Source organism: Triturus cristatus, chromosome 4_1 (assembly GCF_964204655.1).
Source record: "Triturus cristatus chromosome 4_1, aTriCri1.1, whole genome shotgun sequence".
Taxonomy (NCBI): Eukaryota; Metazoa; Chordata; class Amphibia; order Caudata; family Salamandridae; genus Triturus; species Triturus cristatus.
This window is the reverse complement of record NC_140585.1, coordinates 143,388,911-143,415,526: the sequence shown is the minus strand read 5'-3', so window position 1 is coordinate 143,415,526 and position 26,616 is coordinate 143,388,911.

Genomic DNA, 26,616 nt, shown 5'->3' with positions numbered 1-26,616 from the left:
AATGCTTATTGGGCAATGATTTAGAAACTTCAGATTGGGCTGAAGTGGAACTCAGGACTCATGCAGAAATGTTGGGCATCCCTGCAGATGTGTTTGCCATGACTAGGTCACAGGCAAAAATGTCTTCCACTGAACAGGCCCTAGATCCTGGAATAATGGACCAGGTACCTTCCAAGAGAAGGAGCAGTAGGGTTAAGGCAGTGTCTTCTCCCCTGCCTCAGAGTACAGATCAGTCTCTTGAGGGAGATGATCTTAGTTCTGAAGAAGGAACTGTCTCAGAGGAACTTGAACCTGATCAGGTTGAGTTCTTGGGGACACGGGGCCCTTCTAGGGCAGATCTGAGCCAGGAGCAGCTGAACTGCCCTCTCTTGAACCCCTCAGACAGCAAGCTGCTGCTGAGGCTGCTGGGGGCCCCAATGGGTCACATAGGAGCTATTGGGATGATGGACCAGAGGGTAGAGACCCCAAACCTGGTGCTACCAGGAGGTTGGTTATACCTCTGAGGTTTAGGGGCTTCCTATTGACACTGGCACATGATATCCCATTAGCAGGACACTTGGGCCAAAACAAGACCTGGGACAGACTTGTTCCTCACTCTCATTGGCCACATATGTCCATGGACACAAAGGAGTTTTGTCGCTCCTGTATCACTTGTCAAGCCAGTGGTAAGGCAGGTGGTACTACAAAGGCCCCCCTGATACCTCTACCTGTGGTGGGGGTTCCCTTTGAGAGGGTGGGGATTGACATTGTTGGTCCCATGGATCCTCAAACTGCATCTGGGCACAGATTCATACTAGTGGTGGTAGACCATGCCACTAGGTATCCAGAAGCAATTCCACTAAGGACTACCACAGCTCCTGTTGTGGCTAGAGCCCTTCTGGGAATATTTTCCAGAGTGGGTTTTCCTAAGGCGGTAGTACCAGACATAGATGCAAACTTTATGTCTAGTTACTTGACTGCTGTGTGGAAGGAGTGTGGAGTAAATTACAAATGTACCACCCCTTATCACCCACAATGCAATGGGTTAGTTGAAAGATTCAACAAAACCCTCACGGGCATGATTAAAGGTCTCCCTGAAAAGCTCAGGCGTAGATGGGACATCCTTTTGCCCTGCCTTCTCTTTGCCTACAGAGAGGTTCCTCAGAAGGGGGTTGGTTACAGCCCTTTTGAACTTCTGTTTGGACATCCAGTCAGGGGTCCTTTATGTCTAGTGAAGGAGGGATGGGAGTTACCTCTCAAACCCCCTAAACAGGATATTGTGGACTATGTACTTGGTCTCCGCTCCCGGATGGTGCAGTACATGAATTGCAAAAGGCCTGGCATAACCAAAAGGCTGTTTTGACTGTTTATCAGCCAGGACAGAAAGTATGGGTGTTGGAGCCTGTGGCCCCAGCAGCCCTCCAAGACAAGTGGAGTGGCCCTCATACAATCATTGAGAAAAAGGGAGAGGTTAACTACCTGGTGGACCTTGGAACTCCCGGGAGCCCCCATAGGGTGCTCCATGTGAACAGACTCAACCCATATGTTGACAGGGCAGACATGGGCTTGCTCATGGCTACTGATGAGGGACAGGAGGAAGAGAGTGATCCACTCCCTGACCTGCTCTCACAGAACCCTGATGATTGGTCAGTTGATCTTGTAGCCTTGTCAGGCAGCGTCACTGCCCAGCAGCAACCTGATTGCAGGTGAGTCCTCAATCAGTAAAAACATATGTTTCTCTGACTCCAAGTCAGACTACCTGGTGCACTCATGAAGTGGACACAGGTGACAGTCTGCCTGTTAAAAATAAGATTTACAGGCAACCTGACCATGTCAGAGACTGCATCAGGACTGAAGTCCAGAACATGTTGGACCTGGGAGTAATTGAGCCCTCAGATAGCCCAGTAGTCTTGCTACCAAAACCTCACACCCAGAATGGTAAGAGAGAGATGAGGTTCTGTGTTGACTACAGGAGTCTCAATGCAGTCACTAGGACTGATGCCCATCTAATACCCAGGGCATCTGAACGTATAGATACTTTGGCCTCAGCTAAGTTTCTGAGTACATTTGACCTGACAGCTACCTACTGGCAAATCAGTTTAGCTGAGGATGCAAAGACAAAAACAGCATTCTCAACCCCTAGTGGGCACTACCAATTTGTGGTGATGCACTTTGGTTTGAAGAATGCACCTGCCACTTTTCAAAGGTAGGTGAACAAAGTCCTTACCGGAATGGAAGCATATAGTGCAGCTTATCTAGATGATATTGCTGTCTTTAGCCCCACCTGGGAGGATCACCTGATCCACCTGAGAAATACTTTGGAGGCCCTGCAGAAAGCAGGTCTCACTATCAAGGCCACCAAGTGCCAGTTAGGGCAGAGTCAGGTTGTATACCTAGGCCACCTTGTGGGTGGAGGTCAGGTTCAACCATTGCAGAGCAAAATCCAGACCATCATGGTCTTGGTTGCTCCAACTACCCAGACTCAGGTCAGGGCTTTCTTGGGCCTGACTTGGTGCTACAGGAGGTTTGTCAAAGGATATGGATCCATAGAGACCCCTTTGAATGACAACTTCCAAAATAATGCCTAAGAAAGTTCAGTGGACAGTTAGCTGTCAAAAGGCATTTGATGACCTGAAACAGGCCATGTGCACTGCTCCCATTCTGCAAAGTCCTGACTATTCCAAGCAATTCATTGTTCAAACTGATGCATCTGAGTTGGGGGTAGGGGCTGTGTTATCACAACTGAATGAAGAGAGTCGGGATCAGCCAGTAGCTTTTATTAGCAGAAGACTGACCCCGAGAGTAACGTTGGTCAGCTATTGACAGGGAAGGCTTTGCTGTGGTTTGGACCTTGAAGAAGCTGAGGTCATACTTGTTTGGCACTCACTTCATTGTTCAGACAGACCATAAGCCCCTCTTATGGCTAAAAACAGATGAAGGGTGAAAACCCCAAACGTTTAAGGTGGTCCATTTCCCTACAGGGGATGAACTATACAGTGTAACATAGACCTGGGAGTAACCATGCCAACACAGATGGACTCTCCAGATGTTTCCACTTCGAACATGAAAACTCAACTGGTCAATGTTAGTTTAATGTCCTTACTTTTGGGGGGGTTTGTGTAGGAGAGTAGGATCTGCCTCCTATGGTTACCTCCCTTTTTGCTGATGTATCACTGTTTTCGACTTAGATTGACTAGAATCCTGCTATATAGGACCCCAGTCTAGCTGCTTTCTCCTCTAAATTGATTACATGTACTTTCGGTACACTCCAGATTGGATACTAGGATACCCTTATCAGTCCCTATTATATGGTACACCATGTACCCATGGCATAGGTACCCCAGAGGCCTCCCAGGGACTGCAGCATGTATTATGCCACCCCTGAGACTATTCAAACTGACACCACAGGTCTGCTACTGCAGCCTGTGTGAGGTGGTGCATGCATCCCTTACTTAGATATAGGTTCACTATATCTATTCTAAATCACTGCACATATAAACCTATCAGTCACCCCTATGGCAGGCCTTATCAATTCTGAAGGCAGGGTGCTGGGTTTTATGTGAGATGGTGTCCCTGCATGAGGAGAGCCCCTCTGCAGCCTTCGGAACCTATTTTACGGGGTTGTTTGTGATACAGCCAACCATATATATTTAAGTGCATTATAACTTTGTGGTAAATGCTAACTTTAAAACGGCTGCTTAGAAACATGTTGTGTTTGGTGTCAAACACCTTGGAATCATACCTCCCCACCAGTAACTGGCAGGGGAGGTATGATTCCACCCTTCTGGAGGGACTTATGTGAAACACCGGTACACCTGGTACCAACTTTCTCGATCTGGCCATCACAAAATGGATGCTGCCAGCCGCAGACACGAGTCTGCCCTCATGCTACTGAGCTGAGCCCGAGCAGGGGAAGGCTTGACAATAGGTTTCCTTTCACAGGGAGGTGTGACCGCCTCCCAGACAGGATTCAGTGTATTGGGGCTGGGTGGGTGCACTCTGAGAGTGTTTGAAAGTCTGCACTGGGGGCACATTTGGTGTCCCTGTGCATAGTCCAGTTCAAACCGGTTGCAGGAGCCATTTGCTCCTGCTCCGGCGTGAAACTGGACAAAGGACATGGGTGTAGCCACCCCTCTGTCCTGCCCCTCCCATAGGTGGATCCCCAGAGTTTGTCCAACTCCTTCCTTGGGTATAAAGTAGGATCCCTGACCACATGATTTTAGATTTTACCTGGACTAAACTCTGCAAGCAGAAACCAAGTACTTCAATGATCTACACTTTGCTGGACGACTGAAGAATCTCCCTTGGAGCAAAGGAGTTACTCCCCTGCAGAAGCAGGCACCTTAACACATCTGACTGGTTTGCATCTCCTGAGCTCCTGAGGAATCTGAAGATTTCTGCAACACAGGAGGCAGGTTCCCGAGCATCCCTGAGGTTGATCTGACCTCTCAGCAATTCTGAGACCAGTATCCCTCGTGGGGACCGTGCAACCCGAACCCCTGTGCACTGTGTACTTTTGCAGCAGCTTATGCTTTTTAGTGATCCCTAAGGCTGTGCTTTGGGCTACGTGTAGTCCTGACCCCGAACAGTATTTCCACCAAAGATTTTCGGCTTAGACTCCACAAGTGTTCCGTTAGCTGGTATTTCGTGATTCAGCTTGAGGTCCCTTCGCGATCCCTGGTCCGTTGGCCTGTGGGTCCCTGTGAAGGTAACTTTGACTTTCCTTGGGCTTTCCTGGTTGCTCCAGATGTGACCTGACTCTCCATTGCTTGGAGAGTCCCCAGGACCTTGCTGATCCTCACTGTAGCTTGTTTCCTCTGCAGCGTGGGTTGCAGTTGCCAAGGTTTGTTGGTGTTCGATCTGGACATTGACCCCCCAGCATTCAACATCCTTCGTGGGACAGCTCACCTCCAGACTTTGGTCATCGTCGACATCTCCTGGTCCCCGTGGCTGTAGAGTCAAGCATCCTATCTTCTCACCTGTAATACCCGACATCAGTGGGCATTCATTCACTGAGCCCCTTGTCACCCTGAAGGGACTCAGACTCTGTCCCCTCTGCTTTCAGATTCTTCTCACCTCAGATCCAGGCTCGGATTCCATCGGACACTTTTCATCTACCCAGCAGCAGCACTTTCTCGCATCACGCCATTGAAAACATCGAAGGTTTCCGATACCACTTGACCCCTATGCACCCGGCTCCCTTGGGATAGGTAACACGGGTACCTCGGTACTCACAAGGGGGCTGGCCTTAGAACCTTTTATGTTTCAAAGGGTTTGCTTGAAGTCCTCTCCAAAATGTCCTTAAATTGTAATTTTCCAACTTCGACTTTCCCGTAGAGTTGTGCGGAGCTCGCATCTGTGTTCTCACACTGCACCCATCCTCCAGGGGTCCCCTGTGTCACTACTTTGGGGGAAAACGTGGGGTCCCAGCGAATCTACATGCTCTAGGCACTGTGTCTATTGAAGTTGTGGTTCTTATACCATTTTTGTAGTATATGGCTCGGTCTCCCCCTGGAGCCCGCTGTGTATTGTGCTATTTACTGTCATTCTATTGGTTTAATATTGTGTGCTTTGTGCTCTAATCTCATAAAGAGGTTAGTAGAGAGTGTTTAGTAATACATAGATATATTTTATATATCTCTTGTGTGGTTCTCCTTTCATTTGGTCATTCAGGAGGTTCTGATCTGGTGATACAAGCTGCTTTACATTTCTTTGAGACTTAGCCTGAAGGCTGCTCTCCACAGCTACCACTAGGATAGCTTTCTATAAAGGTTGTCTTTAACCTAATCTTCAATAAGGGTTGTTTGGACTGGTACAAGGTGCTCACTTTAATTAGTGGTCAGCATATACCAGGCCAACTTCTCACAGGACAAAATGCAGAACAATGTCATACATTCACCCCAGTACAGAGATCTGGGCCTAAATCCATTGTTTTTTTGCTCACCATGCCATTCCAGTTTGGACCCAGCCATATGCAAATCAGTCTTGTCCCTGCGCCCAATGGGAACAGTCCAGCCCGAACGGCCAGGCCAAGTCCTCCCTGGACTGGAAACAAGCATCCTAGGACCAGTTTCGGGCTTTCAGCCCTCATCAGCCACAATAGCTTGACTCCAGTGGCATGGAGAGCATGGGACCCACGTCTGGGCATATCCGTCCCACTCGGAACAGGGTCAAGACTGATTTGCAGATGGCTGGGTCCAAACTGCGGTGGTGTGGTGAGCAAAAGAATGATGGATTTAACCCAGATCCTTGTGACTGGGGGTGCATGTTTGCATTGTCCAACATTCTGTCCATCAATTGTTTCTTTTGCATATGTCACCCTAAATGAGAAGGGTATACCCAGACGTGGGTCCCGTGCTCACTACACCACTGGATTCAAGCTAGTTGGCTGATGAAGGGTGAATCCATGAAACTGGTACCAGAATGCTAGTTTCTGTTCAAGGGAGGACCTGGCTTGGCAGTTCGGGCTGGACTGTTCCCACAAGGAATAGGGTCAAGACAGATTTTCATATGGCTGGGTCCAAACTGGGGTGGTGTGGTGAGCAAAAGAATGATGAATTTAACCCAGATCCTTGTGACTGGTGCGGGGAATGTTTGCATTGTCCAACATTCTGTCCATCAATTGTTTCTTTTGCATATGTCACCCTAAGTGGGAAGGGTATGCCCAGACGTGGGTGCCGTGGTCACTACACCACTTGATTCAAGCTAACCTGGCTGAGGAAGGGTGATGCCCTTAAACCGGTACCATGATGCTAGTGTCTGGTCCAGGGAGGACCTGGCTTGGCAGTATGGGCTGGACTGTTCCCACAAGGAACAGGGTCAAGACTGATTTGCATATGGCTGGGTCCAATCTGGGGTGGTGTGGTGAGCAAAAGAATGATAGATTTAACCCAGATCCATCATCTGTTGTGCATTTAGTTACACAATTCATTTTTTATAAACGATTACAACCCATCAAGTTGACTGGACTTGCGTCCCAAATTATAAACTGGTGATCTTTTTTAGAGGATCCGATTTTTGCAGAAACATTTACTGACATCTTATTAGTGATCTGCTTGTTACTAACGCCTACAAATTGAACTTCTTTTCCCAACAAGGGATAGGTTGGGAACCTTCATTGGTCTACCTGTGGAGCCAGCAGCATATATCAATCAGAAATGATACTGGGTAGCCATTCACCTCATCATCTACATATGGGGCACTGTGGTCTACCCTTAGGACCGCACAAGCGTAAAATCCTCTTCCCACCTCAGGCGCCTCATTGTGCCTGCATTTGCGTTGGTCCAATAGGAAGTTCAAATGTTGATGCAATTTGAGGAAAGTTGACGCTCATCACTGAAGAATCTGAATGAAATCAGGATTATGTTGAAATTCTATATGTTTTTATTCTCCATACTATAATTCATCTTTGGGGCTGAAGACAAGTTTCCATTGAATTGGCTATGATTTTGCATGTTCTGCACTGCAGCTTCTTGTTCTTGAGCAGTTGACTTAGGCATTCGGAGACACATGTATGACCGAAGCAATTTGTGTCTTCCTAATTGGTGACTTTTTGGGACTCACAATTAGGAAGGCACAAAATGCAATCTACTCGTAGCTTAGACACATTTGGTGATTCCCAATGGGGTCGCAATTGACCTAATTTATCAATTCAAGAGTCGGTTGTAGGTTACCGGCTCGCAAAATACAGTCAGTATATGCTAAAAAGCATTTTAGCGATCGCAAACGCCCTAATTCTCAGTTTTGTGACCGCTAAAAATGGTTCTACATTTGGCTCTCCATTCTGTGGCATTGTATTCATGTTCAATTGCATCTCTGGAACTATTTGCAACTCATTTGGCACTCTATCTGGATTAGATCTAAAATCCTGTTTCCAATGACCAATCTTGCCCCAAAAAGGACAAGGCGTAGTCTTTTTTATCATATTATTATTTGCATGAAGCACATTCAAACCATTGACGAAACCTCTACCTCTTCCCTGAGAACATTATCTCCTGTGAGCACAAAATTTAAATCCTTTCTCTGCAAACCAATTCCCTGCATTACCAAATTCACAGCTGGAACAAAACCAGAATCAAAACCAAGATCTGACATTTGGGAACAGTTTCCTTTTCTGCCTCCTTTCTGAAAATTATTTGTCTGACCTAGCATAATCTCTTCCTTAATGTTTCCTCTGTTGTGCATCAAAACATTCACTACATTACTTGGTACACTTCAAAATCTCATCAAGAGATGTTGCTTGCCAGCACATCGGACTCTGCTTAAATGAGAACTAATCTCTGGATGCTAAACCAATATAAAAGCTGAAAAGAACCAGCAAACGCCTTCTTGTGCGGAGTTGTCGACTTTAATCTACTATCTTTAGATCCATATTAATCAACCATACTATCCATTCACCAATTACTTAAGCACAACTGCATTTTTAATAATTTTCGACTGATTTACTTAGTTTTGCAGCACTCTAGTCTTCATACGTTCAGTGACTAATTTTAGCCAGTGCCCAGTCATGCGCACTTGTGTTTTCAGGGACTTGCGCATGCCCATTAGGAGCCCCTCGGTCTCCTAATGGGCAGGCGGCGGGCGAAGAGTAGGCTGTGCCCTCAGCCAATCCTGGCGCTGCAGCAGCGCCAGGATTGGCTGAGGGGTTGCCACTGCAGTGCTGACGTGCTGTTCCAGTTTGAAGAGGGCACAGGCGCTAACGCGGACCAGGAGCAGAGGCGGTCAGGTAAGTTTTCCTCTTAATTTTAAATGTATATTCTCCCGTGCGACCCCCCCCCACCCCCCGCGTGTGACTCCACCATTTCTGTAACATGTAGGCGCATCTCAGAGCTTTCCGAACCCACGCATTTGAAGGTGCGGTCATTTGTGATGTGCACAAAAGCGGCTTTGTGAAAAGAATTTGGCCAAAATCACACAGTGCGTAAGCTGAGACGCCGTGATTAAGCTCGGATTTAATACATGATCAAATGTCTTTAAATTTAAAAGAATGCATTTCTGTAACATGTAGGCGCATTTCAGAGCTTTCCGAACTCGTTCATTGCCATTGTGCAGTTCAACTTGCCCAAAATCACACAGTGCAGAAGCGGAGACGCCGTGATTAAGCGCGGATTGTGGAGGAGATGAGGGAAGGGGAAGTAAGGGAAGGGAGAAACCAAAGGGGAGGCGGGGAATAGGGAGAGAGCGAGCGAGGGAAGGGGGGAAGGTTGGCGAGCTGTGACACAAACAAATACATGATCAAATGTCTTTAAAGTTAAAAGAATGCATTTCTGTAACATGTAGGCGCATTTCAGAGCTTTCCGAACTCGCGCATTTGAAGGTGCGGTCGTTTGTGATGTGCACAAAAGCGGCTTCGTGAAAAAGAATTTGGCCAAAATCACACAGTGCGGAAGCTGAGACGCCGTGATTAAGCTCGGATTTTTATTTTCACGCTGCAATTCAACTTGCCCAATCTCTCGGCATGCTGTGGCGGGGGCGGGGGAGCGCATTCCAGGCGGGGGAGCGGACCCTTTGAAGTATGATGCCGAGGGCGCCAGTGGGCTGAAATGCTCCCAAAAGGGGATTGCATGGCGGCACGATGCACGTGATTGTGCGCTTGCTCGCCATGCAATCCCCATTTGGGAGCACTTTGAAATGCCACTCCTACTAGAGTCTTGCATAGCGATTGCATAAACGCAATAGCTAGGCGAGACCTAAAAAACCGGTCGGAGACCTCAAGAAACAGGTATTACCTTCTCTTTCCTCCTTTCGTTTATTTACTTCCTTTGCAATCATTTTACGCCGCGCCACTTTCAAATGTCACCAGCTGCCCCCGCCCTCAGCCCATATGGCCCAGGTACATACCCATGCACCATGCGCAATGCACAAGGACTGGCAAAGTACTGACAAGGTAGCTGACACTAGACCCTGCTGTAGGCAGCACAAGGCCCTCCTGTGACAACTGCAAACTCTAACACAAACACAACAAGCTCAGATAACTAGGACAGAAACTCACACTCACTGACATGGCAGAATGCGCCATGGGGGGACAGATACATCACCTGGGAGACCCACTGCCAAATCACACTACACCCACCAGCAGGCACCGTCAATCAATCAACAATCGATCAGGGTACTTGTAAGGCGCGCTACTTACCTGTGAGGGTTTCAAGGTGCTGAGGGGTGTGGAGAGGGGGGGGGGGAGGTTCCACTACTGCTCTAAGAGCCAGGTCTTGAGGAGTCTTCTGAAGGCAAGTAGGTCTTGGGTCAGTCGTAGGTGGGTTGGGAGGGTGTTCCAGGTCTTGGCGGCGAGGTAGGAGAAGGATCTGCCACAGGCGGTCGTACGTTGGATGCGGGCGACAACTGCGAGGGTGCCGGAGCGGAGCTGGCGTGTGGAGGTGTAGAAGCTGAGTCTGATGTTCCGGTAGGCTTGTCCGGCATTGTGGAGTGCCTTGTGTGCGTGGGTGAGGAGCTTAAAGGTGATCCTCTTGTCGATGTGGAGCCAGTGCAGGTCACACAGGAGGGGGGTGATGTGGCTGTGGCGGGGGTCGTTGAAGATCAGTCGTGTGGAGGTGTTTCGGAAGCGTTGTTGCCGCCGTTGGTGTTTGGATGGGAGTCCTGCGTAGAGTGCATTGGCGTAGTCCAGTCAGCTGCTGACGAGGGCCTGTGTCACTGTTCTACTTGTTGCAGTCGGGATCCACCAGTAGATCCGGCGGAGCGTGCGTAAGGTGTCGTAGCAGGAGGAGGAGACGGTGTTGACCTGCTTGGACATGGAGAGGGAGGATGCGAGGATCAATCCTAGGTTGCGTGCGTGTTCGGTGGGTGTCGGTGCTGGCCCAGAGCAATCGGCCACCAGGAGTCATCCCAGGCTGAGGGTGTGGGTCCGAGGATGAGGACCTCTGTCTTGTCCGAGTTCTGTTTCAGATGGCCGCTCCGCATCCAGTCGGCGATGGCCCTCAGACCCTCGTGAATGTTGGTTTTGGCGGTGTGAGGGTCCTTGCTGAGGGAGAGGATGAGCAGGGTGTCATCGGCGTAGGAGATGTTTTTGAGGTTGTGGTGGTGGGCCACTTGTGTGAGGGGGGCCATGTGGATGTTGAACAGCGTTGGGCTGAGGGATGCTCACTCACCCCTTACACAAGCACACACCCCGGGGCAGCCAATGGAGTTACCCACTCTCACAATGGACATGTGACACAAGATCAAGCCACAGCCAAAGAAGCATCCAAGCCCAAATTCGACATGTCAAACACCCTGGAGAACATTTCAATCAGTCCCCTGCAACATACCCATCCATAAGTGAACATTGATGTGAATGCTAGGCACATACAACTACCTGGAGGAACTGTGGCAACTACAATATGTATGAAACATGGATGTCGCATTAAACAGCATTAACATTGTCTCTCTCTCACACACAGGGCAACGTCATAGATCGCCCCCCAACAATGGGGGGGGAAGTACCACAATCCCAGGAACGGGAGGAACCTGATCCCACCGGCAGCGACACCTCACAACACTCCGCGGATGACCCCAACCCACCTGGCCCCTCTGGTGTCCAAGCCCCTGCAGCACCTGCTTCAGGTATATCTGTGCCAACCACCACCCCCATTACTGCCACATCCCAGGAGACACCCAGGAGCCCTGCCCACACTGAACAACTGAGCCAGTCTGACCTGGAGGGACAAGGTTCGTCGGGCACCCAGGAGGAGGCAGCCAACACCGACACTGCCATCCCTCAGGGGTCCCGTAGACCCGATGTGCCCACAACGGCAGGCCAGTCTCGTGTGGGCAGGGGTGGTGGGAGTGGAGGCAGGCGGAGGAGAGAACCTGACCAGACAGCTGAAGGGACCGGTTTGTCACACGTACGCAACATCATGGAGGCATACCGGGGTGACACCAGGGCCATCAGTCAGGTAGTGTCGACCCTCACAGACATTAAGAATCAGCAGGCCGAGCAACACGCCAGTCAACAACAACACCAAGGACGGATGGAGGCAAGACTGGCTGAACTCCTGGCGGTGCAAATGGACATAAGCCATTCACTCCGTCGGATCGCCGATAACATGGGCAACCCTCCCTGTGACACCAGGCGCAGACCAGCACCAGCCACAGGGAGGGAGGAGGAGGAGGAGGATTCGTCCGACGGAGCGTCCCAAACATCGACAAGGCCTGCATCTGAGGGTCCCCGGAGGAAGGTGGGTCGTCCGTGGAAAAGACCGTGAGAGGCAGCGGACCATCCACATCTCCCAGGTCACCTGGCCTGGCACCTGGCCTTCATGCGCAACAGCAGCACATCATTCACTGACATTCTCTGCCACATGGACTTGCTGGTCACAGTCTGACCAATGATGACCAACACTGTGGTCTGGACTCTGATGACTTCAAATGCCAAGGATCCCTTCTCCCCCTGTGAACTTTGGATTCTATGCACCCGGTAGAGCACCTTATTTTCTCTACCAAAACACGCACCCCACCGAGAATAAAACTATTTATTTTTCATGAGATTTGCTGTCATTCTGCATTAGTCCACAACATACGTGTGGGTAAATGTCAAACTATGCCTGAGTGTTGAACTAACTCCAGCCATCCATACCCTGGGATCTGAGTCCTGGTGATGAAGCATGTGAGAAAGTCGTGTTTGGAACCTACATGGCATGGCCCTTACCAAATAATATTGGTGACAACGACAGCAGTGAAGTGTGGTGGCTTGCCAAATTGGATACATACAAGTCATACAAAAAGAGTCGCAAATCCACTTAAAAGACAAGAAGAAGAGCAGCAACTGGTGGAGAGACGAGAAGAGCCAGAAGCTGAAGAACCTGAAGCTGCAGAGTCTGAAGCTACAGACTCTAAGAGTGTTGAGCACGTGCGTCAACAAGGAAAAAGTCGAATAAAGTGGGCACCAGCTACTGGGTCTCGTAAGACTTCTGTTGAAGATGACAATGGAGAAGTGTTGAGTGAAAATCAAGAACAAGTACAACAAAGAAAAGAACTGAGTAAGAGAATTTGCGATCTTGACACTGAAGAAGAAGAAGCAGTGCAAGTTAAGAGAGTGAGAAAAGGTGATGTGTGGCCAAAAGAAGTGAAAAGATTGAAATTTACTCTGAAGCAGAAATCACCAGACACAATAATAGAAGTACCAGATCAGGTTGAACAAAGTAAGTCAGAAGAAGAATCAGTTTGAAAGACAAGAAGAGTAAGGGTTTTGCACAAGAAATACACAGCTCCATAATGGACATATGTAGTGTTAGAAGAAGTTGAAGACACAGATCAGATTGAAGAAGACGTTGGAACAAGGCAAAGTGAAGGAGAAGGTTTTGAACCACTTTAAAAGGACACACATGGGTCACAATGTATCATCCGATACAGCCTGGGATCCCAATACTCACCCGTGATGGCCTCAAGCTGTTGAGGGGGGACTTGAAATACTGTGCGGACACACCAATCAGGAAGAGGATGATGAAGGCCTAGAGGTCATGGCTCATGTGGAGGTTCCCGGGGAGGGAGTCCCAGGTATGTTTGTCCAGGCGTGAGAACCATCTCCTTCATGCTGGAGTGTTGTGGATGTGAAGAATGGTGACCAGGCCAAGTTCGGATGCATAGAGTTGGGCCAACGGGGTCTTGGATGACAGACGTACAAGGTTGATTTTGGGGTCTGGGGTTGTTGACTGCCTCCTGAGTGTGTGTGAGGAGTGTGAAGGTCATCCTGCAGCACACAGTGATCCCTTGCATCTATCTCAGGTGGACGGTGATGTTGATGGTGTGTGGGATGTTGAAGCTGAGTTGTGCAGATGCACCCTGGATGTGGACAAGTTTCCCGTGAGTTTGGATGTACTTGCTCCGTAGAGGGCGGGGCAGTAGTTGACACGGCTGGTGTCGTAGACCTGGGGGATGGTCTGTCTTTCCTTGGAGTGGATCTATCTGAGGATCATGTGCATCATGCAGAGGGTGTTGCAGCATGAGGTACAGATGCTGGTGATTTGCATGGCAAATGTGAGTGACAAATCCATGATGCACACCATCTTGTGTGCGTGGCCACTGGGTGCTTGTGTAGGGCCCCTGCGGGTGGGACACAAGGAGTTGAGCCAGCTGTAAGGGGACAATCCTCAGATGCTTACCTCAGTCCTGTACAAGTCCAGCCTCAGGTGGCTGATGTTCAGCAATTCATCCACGGACCTCATGCCTTCTTGAATGTTTGAACTGGCAATAGCTGTGTCTTTGGTGAGGGTGAGGAGCACCTGGGTGTCAATGGCATACGACATGATGATGAGGTTGTGTGCGCATGTGATGGTGGAGAGGGGGGTCCTGGACACATTGAAGATTGACACGCTGAGAGATGATCCCTGGGCCATGTGCCAGATGACTCCACTATACCACATGCTGAAGGCTTGAGTCCCACTCTCATGGCCTTGCTGGTGGAGGGAGCCGGTGTGGAGCAGGAGGGACATGATCTGGTTGGTGTGACAGGGCCTGGAAGGCGGGGCAGCGCTGTGTAGGCAGTTGGAGTTGCACACTCAGCATGCAAAGGTGTCGTGTGTGCGCTTAGGGTATGCCTGAGAGCAGGCGGTTGAGTTTCAGATAGACATTGCTTGGAGGGTGGCTACAACATCAGACTGTAGTGTGATGTGGGTCATGCAAGGACATGAGGGTCGTGCAATGTGCACGTTGCATGTGCTGAAGGTCCTGCCTTTGGCACCGTGTGGCCAAAACAGTGGCACAGACAAGATGATGACAGGCAAATGAATGGGTGGAGGGAGGCAGGGAGGAGCATCTTTGAGGCATGTGTGTTGCCGAATCCCGCTACTTTGTGGGCCTTGCTCCAGGGGCCGCAGCAGCAGGCGGCATGTCCTGGAAAGTATGCCAAGAGTTACACACAAAGACAAGGATGTCAGAAAGGACAACTGCAACAGGCGTATGTAAAGGAAGGAGTGTCCGGTTACCCATGGCACACTCCGAGAAAATGGATGCACAATCACTAAAGATGACTGACACAGGATCAGGAAACTGAAGGCCGAGCTGCGCACAGGAGACTCACCCTCAGCAGGTGTTGACGGCCCGTTGTGGGGATCAACATGCCCAAATACATACACAACCATGGACTTCATGCACAATACAGATTCGAATCCATGAAGAACTGCATGCATGTTGCTAAACTACACATAAACTCATATGAACTATCTTTAACAACTATGCCAGAGATGCCACATGCAAAGTGGCAAGAGGCCTGGATTGACAGAGATTAGGCACCTTGGAGGGTGAGGAACACCTTTATTACTCAGGCTCACACTAAGGGAAATGCATCAATATGAACAGACTCACAGGTCATTTGGCTGAACATGTGGGACCTACACTGGACACCCCCTTCACAACACAGATGTTGTAAATCCAAATGAACTGGCACACAAGTGAAGGGGGTGGGCCAAACACCCCCTGCTGCACACGGAGAGGCAGCAATTCCACAGTGAGCCTCCTATGGGGATGTCCCACACTATGTCCACCCGTAGCATCCCGTATGTGTCTGAGGGAAGTTTTACACACATTGATGCCTTCCTCAGAATCCACAAACCATTACAGATAACTGTCACGAAGGGTGACTATCAATTCATGGGAGTCATGCTACATGTCATGTGCCCCATGGTGAGTTGACATGTATGCATGGTAACACAACATGCACAGGAGCAGTCCCCACATGTTCCAAACACGTACCACCCCCAAAATGCCTTGCTGCAATCCTTACCCAAAATGTCTATTCAACATGTCCGTGCATGGAACGCTGATTCAGCACACGTTGCAATACTCATGAGGAATATCAGGAGGCCACCGATGACACGAGCAGACAACATGCGCAAGACCCTGGGGATGACAGACACACAAGGAGACAGCAAAAAGATTGTTATCCGCATACATGGTCATTTACTCTACATGAATAATGTTGCCAACATGCTAATTCAAAATTTAGGGTCTCAGCTAAAATGTGTTGAATTACATCATCACTCGAGTGACACATCAGAACACACCTCTAAGTCACTTAGCATACAGTCAGCTGGACACACACATTGCAACACCTGCCACACAAGGTTCCAAGCGTGCACACTCAGACCCAGTGACTCACCATCATGAGAAGAAGTGCGTATGAGATGACTCCGGATGTCCTCCTCCTCCTCCTCCTCCTCACTTGCCTTGTGACAAAGCCCTTCATCCTCCACGTGTGGATGTTCCTGCTCATCCGGATCCAGGATGAGTGGCACTGCCTTCTCCACTGCCATGTTGTGCAGCATGCAGCACACGAGGAAGATTTTGCAGACCTTCGCTGGTGCATATGGGAGGGACCCGCCTGTCTTGTGAAGGCACCGGAATCGGCTCTTCAGGAGGCCAAACGTCCTTTCAATCACTCGCCTGGTCTGCCCGTGTGCATTATTGTAACGGTGATCTGCAGCTGATCTTGGGTTGCAGGGAGGCGTCATCAGCCGTGGCATGTTGGGATAGCCAGAGTCCCATACAGGAGATGCCGTAAGATACAAAGATACCGCAACACACAGGACAAACAGAGTATACCCACAAACAAGACATGCTTGTTCGTTGTGCAGCCGCAGCATAATTTGTGGCACCCTGCTACGCCTCATGATGTAGGCATCGTGTGCTGACCCTGGAAAACGTGCACAGACATGGGAAATCAGCATGTTAGCAAGACACACCACAAGGGCATTAACAGAGTGGTAATGTTTACGGTTGCAATAGGCTACCTCCTGTGCCTGTGGTGGTACCAAAGCCACATGTGTCCCATCAATGGACCCAATTACATGGGGCATCCCTCCCAGGGCATAGAAATCAGCCTTGACACCTGTCAACTGCTCAGGAGTCGGAAAATGGATGAATTCATCCAGGTGCTCCAACATGGCTTCTAAAACATCATGCAGGACACGGCTGAACATCGTCTGAGACATGCCACCAACATCAGCTATGGTGAATTGAAACGTACCGGTGGCAAAAAAATGTAGGGCTGCCATCACCTTCATCTTGGGGGTCAGCGCAGTAGGATACCTGTGTCGCGTTTGGAGGTGTGGTGCCAGCTTGGCGGTCAAGTCCTCAATCAACTGTTGAGAGAATCGGTAACGTCTTATGCAGTCACGTTCCCTCATGGCACCCAAGTCTGGCATTGGTGGTGGGAGAGGCGGTGCCCTGCAGAAAATTGGAATGAATAACGAAGAGTGAGAACATAACAACATCAATGTCAATGAACTGAGCACATGCTCAAGTGCTAATACACATCTGCTTAATACAAAGTCTGGTCTGTGCAATACATCCAGGACACGTATGCCAGCCAGGTGATACTCCTACGAAAAGCCAGATACACCCGTTGATTGGCAAGTCTACATGACATTCCCTGAAACGAGCTGTGGGCCAGTGTAGGTGAACAGCCAGAGACATCACAGGAGTGACATACATCCACATATCTGCATTTGAAGGATGTCATCTCATACAGACAGCTGACGGCAAGCTGGACGCACAGGTCACATGGAAGGTCAAATGTACAGATCACACACATTGCGATGAAGGGGTACACGGGAAAACTGAAAACACAGACATTGAGACAACGCAGATATGTCCTCATGTCAAAATACCATGTTCGATGCATACAGACACACGTTAGGGGGGGCGTTCCACATGTGGCATGGTGTGCGTAGATGTGTGCCATGGCCATCTACACACCGTCACATGTTGGATGCAGCAACAGCAGATGCAGTTGACGGGACACCAACTGCCAGCTCATGGGAACACATGACACACACATGACATAGTCACATCGTGGCACGCTGGTCGTTCAATGTCAGTTATTAGTGTCCCTGTCCCTGGCATCAGGGGACAGTTGCGGGTGTTGGTGACTGTGCCATACCAGTGATGCTGTGCTTGACACGTTTGGACTACATGCACACATGTGCAAAGTGTGAAGGGGAAGTGTGCCACATAGTGCCACATCACACATGACATGTGTACACAGGTCAGCACACATCTATTGTGCTGAAACATGAGGAGACATGTGCAATATCACTGCCTGACACACCTAGGCCCTGCACATGAAGGACATAAATGACAATGACTTGATGTACAGCCTTGTGCGAGTCTGAGACCTCCATTGATTTTGTGTGCGCCCCCTATCACCAGTGTAAGCATGTGAAACACACCGTTCACACGCTCTGAGGGCGTGTGTACGGTCCGTATCACTATAGTAGTGGTGCTGTAGGAGCACGCGTGTTACGGGCCGTACACACGTACGTGTACTGCCTTGGTACACGTACGTGTACAAATAGTGCGTACACGTACGTGTACTGGGGTAGTACACGTACGTGTACAACTAGTGCCTACACGTACATGTACTGGGGTAGTACACGTACGTGTACTACCAGTGCCTACACGTACTTGTACACGTATGTGTACAACTAGTGCGTACACGTACGTGTACTTGGGTAGTACACATACGTGTACAACTAGTGCGTACACGTATGTGTACTGGGGTACTACCAGTGCCTACACGTACTTGTACACGTACGTGTACAACTAGTGCATACACATACGTGTACAAGTACGTGTAGGCACTGGTAGTACACGTAGGTGTACTACCCCAGTACATGTACGTGTACGCACTAGTTGTACACATACGTGTACTGAGGTACTACCAGTGCCTACACGTACTTGTACATGTACGTGTACAACTAGTGCGTACACGTACGTGTACAAGTACGTGTAGGCACTAGTTGTACATGTACGTGTACTGAGGTAGTACACGTACTACCAGTGCGTACACGTACTTGTACACGTACGTGTACAACTAGTGCGTACACGTATGTGTACTGGGGTAGTACACGTACGTGTACAACTAGTGCATACACGTACGTCTACTGGGGTACTACCAGTGCCTACACGTACTTGTACATGTACATGTACAACTAGTGCGTACACGTACGTGTACAAGTACGTGTAGGCACTGGTAGTACACGTATGTGTACTACCTCAGTACACGTACGTGTACAACTAGTGCGTACACGTACGTGTACTACCAATGCCTACACGTACGTGTCAAACGCACTGTGCAACTGGTGCCGTAGGGGTATGTGTGAAACGCACCGTACTTGGGTGGGGATTAGAAAATTACATAGCGGACACATAAGGGACAAGTATTAGGCCCTAAATGCATGCAGGTTGTCATGGATACCGAGTTTTCTGTTCAAAATTTTCCATCAGGTGGCCTTGAAAAGTCAGTTGGCCACAAAATACAATGTTGCAAAGTGGTTGTTGACTTGACATGATGCTCCTAATTTGAACAATGCAGATGCTGTCACTGGGGTATGTTTAAAGGGATTGGAGGAAACGTAGGATGCAAATGAGTCTGACCAATCACTCTGTACTCCTGTAAAAGAAAGACCCCAGCAAGGCAGATATAAGTCAGGCAGAACCCATGAGAGGGCACTTGCCTGCACAACCTTTCTGTCGACACCACTGCTGCTGTCTGTGCTTCCTCTGGCACCATGTCAAGGTCTGTGGAGAGGGCCCAGCCATTCACCCATGAGGAGAATGAGGCATTGCTTGATGTCATCCTCCCACAGTACCCCAGCCTGTATGGGAGACCAGGGGAGCAGGTGAGTGCTGACTCCACTACCTTTGACTGTGCACCTTTTTTGTGACTGTCACTTCTGGCATTGTGTCCAGGTGTGACAGACATGCAATGTTGTTTAGAGTGGGTCCCAGGGGGGGGAATGGCTTATGCCTCTCATGCAGAGCATGATGTAGTTCATGTGTGCACTCCTCACTTGCATTGTGCTTACTGTGACATTCACTGCATAGTGCATGACACATTCAGCCTGGCTAATCCTTTGTGCCATTTTTGTTCTATAGTCCTGAGGTGATTCAGTGGTCCCCCCGGTGTGACAGGTGACTGTACCCACAGATGTGTGTGAGTTGAGTGGAGCTGTGGTGAGAGTGTCCAAGTGATGTGTACGTCCCCTGGACATTGATGTGTGTGAATGTTCCTTGTCATGTGGGTGAATGTCTGTGTGAAGTGTTGCACCACAGCTGCATGGAGGAGGCAACAGCTATACCCATCTGATGTGAGAAGTAAGCCGTGCTGTGTGTCTGACTTGCTGAGCTAGCCCCACACCTGTGACACCCTACAGGCAAGTGGCACATGTGCAGAGGGAGGTTTGTATCCGCTGTTGCCAATGGCAGGTGATTGATCTGTGCCTGTGTGTGTCTGTGTACTCTGCTGAGGTTGCGTCAGTGGCCTGGGGCATGTGACTGCTTTGAGGTGCTGTCCATCAGCCTGGTGTTGCTTGTGATGCACAGTGTGTGTCATGATCAGGGAGTGTGTCGCACCCCTCATGCCACCTGTGTACTTTCAATGCCATGTAGTGCATTGGGGCTTCCACAGAGGCCAATGTCCATATGACAAAGATGCTATTACTTGGCTGCATCCTATGCGCTGTTCAACATATCAAAGATGTTCAAATGTGTGTCTCTGTGACATGGAGCAGGTGGAGTGATGTTGTCTCACTTTGTCATCCTCACAGGTAACTGCCTACGAGAAGGGGAAGATCTGGAAGCGGGCCGTCAGGGCCGTGAGATCGGTGGAGGGTCGCAGTCGGCGCCTGGCACAAGTCAGGAAACGGTGGCACGTCATCCGGTGCTGGACCTGGAGGATCGCCTGGGTCCAGCTGGAGGACTCACCTCCTCGCCCCCACGGCGGGTGCCAATGCCTGACCCACCATATGAGGCGTGTCCTGGCGGTGGTCTTCCCTGACATGGATAGGTGGTTACAGTAGGGACAGCAGCACGGAGGGGGTAGGTACATGTGTGTTTGTCGTGTGTCACCAGCTTTTGGAAGTGCTCAGTCGCCTGGATACACTGCCAGGGTTTACATGTGCAGTGCATATCCTGCTCCCCAAAGTCAACCAGTGCTGTACTTCCTCCCTTCCCCTCCTTGACATGTGTTCCCTGGTCTGTGTGTAATCACTATTGCACATGGTCATCTAGGCTGCCAGTTAATCCAAGTGCACATTGCTTTCTGCGGCATGGGGGGGGGGCAGTGACATGTGTTGTTACCTTGCCTGTGCCCTGTCCTGTTCAGTCATTTGGGGGTCCATATTTGTTGGCACTGATGCTGAATCTCAAAATAGGAGAGTGAGTTTTCAAATGAACACACTTGCAGCATGCATGACCGATGTTGTGGCCTCAGACATGATGTGCATGAGTGGGAGATATGCATAGTGCCAGGACGGTTGCTCATGTTACAGTCAGATAATTCCAGGACCATGGAGCAGTGTGCCCACTACAGTCCCCTGAGACACCCTTGCCTCAGAATCATGTGTGTCATCCAACACTGTGCCCATTCACTGTGTGTTCATTATAGGTTGGCCTCTGTGGCATTGTTCCCTGGACTCATTTGTATTTATCTAAAGTGTGCTACATGTGTCCACTGGACAGGGAGACCCCGTTTGGCTTGTGCATACTCACACCGGGCAGTGCCTGTGTGTGTATTCACAACTATCTGTTGATGGTTGTTTGTCACAAATAAGTGTTGGCAGCCTCACGAGGTGATGTGGAGTACATTTTGGAATTCTTGCTGCACATTTTGGTAAACCCTGATTAAGAGGTGTCACTTCATGATCTGTCTCAATCACATTGTCTCAGGTATGGGGGGTTTGTGCGGGCGAGGCCTACATGGCCAAACCTTACGCCTCCTTGCCAGGTCTGACCTGTGTGTGATAATTGGCTGGACAGAGACTCAACATGCAGTGACCCAGTCATGTTGTGCAGGTTTTAATGTTTGTGATTGCAGCATGTGTCAATAGTTTAAATACACGATTCATGCTCATATATTTTTGGCACCAGTGTGTGGTCAAGATGCTACGTAGTTTTGTCTTTTGGGCTGACATCTGTGTGGACATTCAGGCTTGCCATGAGGGTGTCTCCTCAGTGCAGGTATGCCTTTTTCCTCTACAATTGCAGGCCCATTAGCTTATGCATTGTCCTGTGTTTGGACATGTGTGCCACTCCACATGACAGGCAGTGGGTCAGATGTGTTGGCAACTGTGTCATCATGGTACGGATGGCCATGTGACAAGTGGCATAATTCAAGTTGTTAGTCAAAAGGTCTTGTACCTTGGCACTCACTACACTTGTCAACATGTCTTCATGTTTTAAATGCTTGATTTTGATGTTTTGTTGTGCAGGACAATAATGTGCCTGCATGACAGATGTCTCCCAAGGAAGTGCACAAGAAACCACCTTTACACTTTCAGGGAACACGCTGGCACATTTTAAAGAAAGGCACAGTTGGAATAAGACTGTTTTTCAGATTATACATATCCATGTTCCCACAGTGTGTAGGAATTTGGGTAAGTCCTGGGTTGTTGGTGATATCAACTTACGAGTGTCAAGTCATCCATGCCGCCGTGGTCCCATGTATTTGTACTTTCTGAAACACCATTTCTTACTAACAGTGGCTTATTTGAATTAGGCTGGCAGCTCATACAATGACTGTGTAAATGTAGTTTTGTGTGCACCTCCTTGTGAGACTTCTTTCATACAGGCACATGTGTGTTCTGTTCACAAAGTGGCACATTCACACATTCTGAACATGTCGATTGTGTAAAGTGGTGTGATTCCCAATGGATCTAAATGTATGTCGTTTGGGTTTCCAAAGTACTTACAGGTCTCTGAGTGTGGGGACACCTTTAGCATTGAGGTCTGTTATTAAGCCTTGGCTGCACCAATACGGTTTCTTTCCCAGTAAACAAGAGGTGGCATGACTTCATAGTGTTGCTGTGCTCACCTGGTCCCAGACACTAGCTTCTCAGTATATTTGTCATTAAAGTTTTTGCTGGTGTGTCCTATTTTTCCTTGTTTCCAAGTGGCATGGTGGGTCAACCAACTGGGGAGTACAGGACTTACATATCTGCGGAGTAATCTAGATGTTAGTCCTGATGCATGGCCTGTTATGCACTGTGACCTATTTTGTTTGGACTCATGTGTCAGTTGTATGCAGGTGACTGATTGTTTTCTGTATCTTCTCCTTGCCTACAGCATCATCGGAGGAAACCGAGGGAGACACCTGCACGGACCTGGAGGAGGGATCCAGCACCGGTGCCACCCCTGCTGGCGAGTCTGCGGGAGCAAGTGGCACCGAGGGCGAGGGGAGTCAGTCAGAGGACCTGTCTGGTGGCGACACCAACTACGACGCAGACGGGTCCAAGGCTGACCCCATCGAGGAGGCGGAGGCTGCTACTACACCTGGCAGCAGCACAAAATCTGTCCCAGCCTCCTCCATTCCCATCACCAACCTCCCAGTTGCTCCGGTCCCTTCTGTCTGTGCAGGGCACCACCATGTCTCCTTCGTGCCAGGTACCGCACCCCCTGCCCCTGAGGCCCCTGCTGCCCTCACTGCAGAGTCTGTGGACATTCAGCGGCAGTTGCAGGTTGGGCAGACATCGATGCTGAATGTCCTCCATGGCCACACCAGACTGCTGACACAGATGGTGTCGTTCATGGAGGGCATGTCAGCAACGATGTCTGACCAACGGGTGTAGCTGCGGTCCATGGACTCTTCACTGACGGCAGCAGTGGGTCTCCTGCAGTGCTTCGTCCCCACCCCTACCCCAGCACCATCCACAGTTCCCACTCCCATACCTGTCCCATGCACACCCAGACATTCCCAAGCACGCACCCCACCAGACACAGGCAGCACACCACCACCTAAGGGCAAGCACACACCTCCTCGCACGCACACTCAGGGAAAGAAAGGCACACCCACTAGGTCTGGGGCACACAGACAGACACGCAACCACAGTCTGAGTCCGCATGCCTCACAACCCAGGACCTCCAAAACCACTCCCCTTGGCTCCCCTGCCACACAGTCAGACAAGGAGGGCTCCATGTCTGTGCTGGCCCTCAGCCCCACTGACTCACCACCCCACAAGCGGACAAGGGATTCCACGGGCAGGGGAGTTGAGTCCCCCCCTCATGCCCCCCCCCCCAGAAGCGCTGCACCCCATCCCTCGGACCCCCCCCCTCCTTTGTGCCTGTGGCTTCTTCGGGTGCAGGGGATACTCTGGATGACCTGGCAGAAGTGTGCAGCGCCATGCTAGCATCCAATTTGGCACTGCGCCACCCCCTGTGGTGGAGGCGCCCAGCCCTGCACCCACCACACCTACCCTTACACCTTCTGTCCCTGCAGTGCCTGGTCCTTCCCCACATGATGCCCCCTCCCCGGTCGACGTACCTGAGGGTTCAAGTGTGCAGGCAAGCTAGGGGAAACGCGTGGCCATGTGTCCCCCCCCCAAGGACTTCTGATCTGGACTGGCCATTGGCCTTTGTAAATAGTGTCCTTTAATAATTTTTAAATTAATGCTGAATAAAGCATTTTCTTTTTACTTTGAACACTATTGCATTTCAGGTATTGATGTTGGTGATGATGCTACAGGAGCTGGGGTTGTGGTAATGTGTTAGGTTTCAGGGAAATGTTGTAGTCTGATACTCATGGGGTGGACCATGGTATCTGCGTGCCATCACAAGGTCTCTGCAAAGAATCTTTGGTCGTGTGTGCTATTTGTGTTTGGAGACATTGTCCCAAGGAGTGTTCCTTCCTCTGTGGCACCTGACATCTTCCCTGCAGGGAGTTGCCCAATTGTTGTGCTGACCTGTGTCTACATTTCCTTTGTTGGTGACGGATCCCTTCAACTATGGCCATGCCTGCTCAGCAATGTATCTGGCTGCATCACCTGTGCCATCCTTGCTAGTCACTGTACTTGTGCGTTGAGTATATTGTAATGCCTTAATGGCGAAATTCTCCATTTTCAGCACTATGCATGTGTGTTATCCCAGCCTAGCACACATTTGGTACTTGTTCTGCAGGGTATTTGGGCACCTGACTCACAATTGTGGGCATTGTATCTCTGGGAACTCCACCCTATTCCTTCCATGAGAGACAACATCTTGGTGGCTGTCCCAGCACCTGTACATTCCTATCAGTCCTGGGATGTGTGTGTCAGTGTGTGTTCCCTTTGGCTCTCTTAGTTTAGTAGGCATTGAAATGACTATACAGTCTTGTGGCATGATCTCAGTGTGTGTATTGTGCTGCGTCCGCCAGGGGTGGGTATGCTTGTGTCATTAGTCCTCACACCCACATGTGGTGTGTCATGCAGTGGGGGAAAGACATCCATCCTCATGGGAGTGGGACACTGCTGTCAGTGATGTGTTGTTATGGCACTATCAACATAGACGAAAATTAGGGATGCGTACATGCTCCCATGGAGTTGTGGTCATCTGAAAATGATGTACACACCCCTCACATGTCTCTGTCCACTGCTGGGAGTAATATGCACCCACCCCCATGTCTCTGTCCACTGCTGGGAGCGATAGGCACCCACCCCTCACATGTCTCTGTCCACTGCTGGTATTCCTCTGCACCCACCCCTCACATGTCTCTGTCAACTGCTGGGAGTGATAGGCACCCACCCCTCACATGTCTCTGTCCACTGCTGGGAGTGATGGGCACCCACCCCTCACATGTCTCTGTCCACTGCTGGGAGTGATAGGCACCCACCCCATGTCTCTGTCCACCGCTGGTATTCCCCTGCACCCACCCCTCACATGTCTCTGTCCACTGCTGGTATTCCTCTGCACCCACACCTCACATGTCTTTGTCCACTGCTGGGAATCCTAGGCAGACACCCCCCACCCACCCGCACCCTTGGTGCAGTACACTGCTGTCCTGGCCATGAACAAACCCCAATATACTGGTTATATGCTGCACCAGGCCCTAAGCCAACATTTGTGGCGTGTGTATGCCTTGTATCACAAATGTACTGGTGCCCTAGGGGTACGGGTGATGCGGTCCGTACCCGGGCATTCATAGGTTGGGTACGGTCCGTACCACGCGTACCCCTACATCACCACTACAATGGTGGTACGGACCGTACCCACGGCCTCAGAGCGTGGGTACGGTCCGTACCACCATTGTAGTGGTGATGTAGGGGTACGCGTGGTATGGGCCGTACCCACGCTCTGAGGGCGTGGGTATGGTCTGTCCCACCATTGTAGTGGTGATGTAGGGGTACGCGTGGTACAGACAGTACCCACGCTCTGAGGGCGTGGGTACGGTCCATACCACGCGTACCCCTACATCACCACTACAATGGTGGGACGGACCGTACCCATGCTCTGAGGCCGTGGGTACGGTCCGTACCACGCGTACCCCTACATCACCACTACAATGGTGGAAAAGACCGTACCCACGCCCTCAGAGCGTGGGTACAGTCCGTCCCACCATTGTAGTGGTGACGGGTACGCGTACATGTCCACTTCCATTTTTGCGGTACGCAGGGATTGGTGGACACGCCCCCCGAAGTGACCAGACCCTGGAGGTAATGTATGTACAGAATATAGTATTTTTTGAATTGGGTAGGGGTTATTTTTCCTGCCCCTCGCCCCCCCTTTGCCCCTGGGTGTTGTTCTGACCTTCTGCGGCGTGCGCGGCGGTTTCGGTGCACCAGGTCGTAGGCTAGGAGGGCCGGGATGACACGTAGGTTGGGGTCCATGGCTGTCCGTCGCGTACCGGTGCTCCTTCTTCGCGTCGTCCTCAATTTCCCGGCAGTTTTTGGCTGGCGTAAA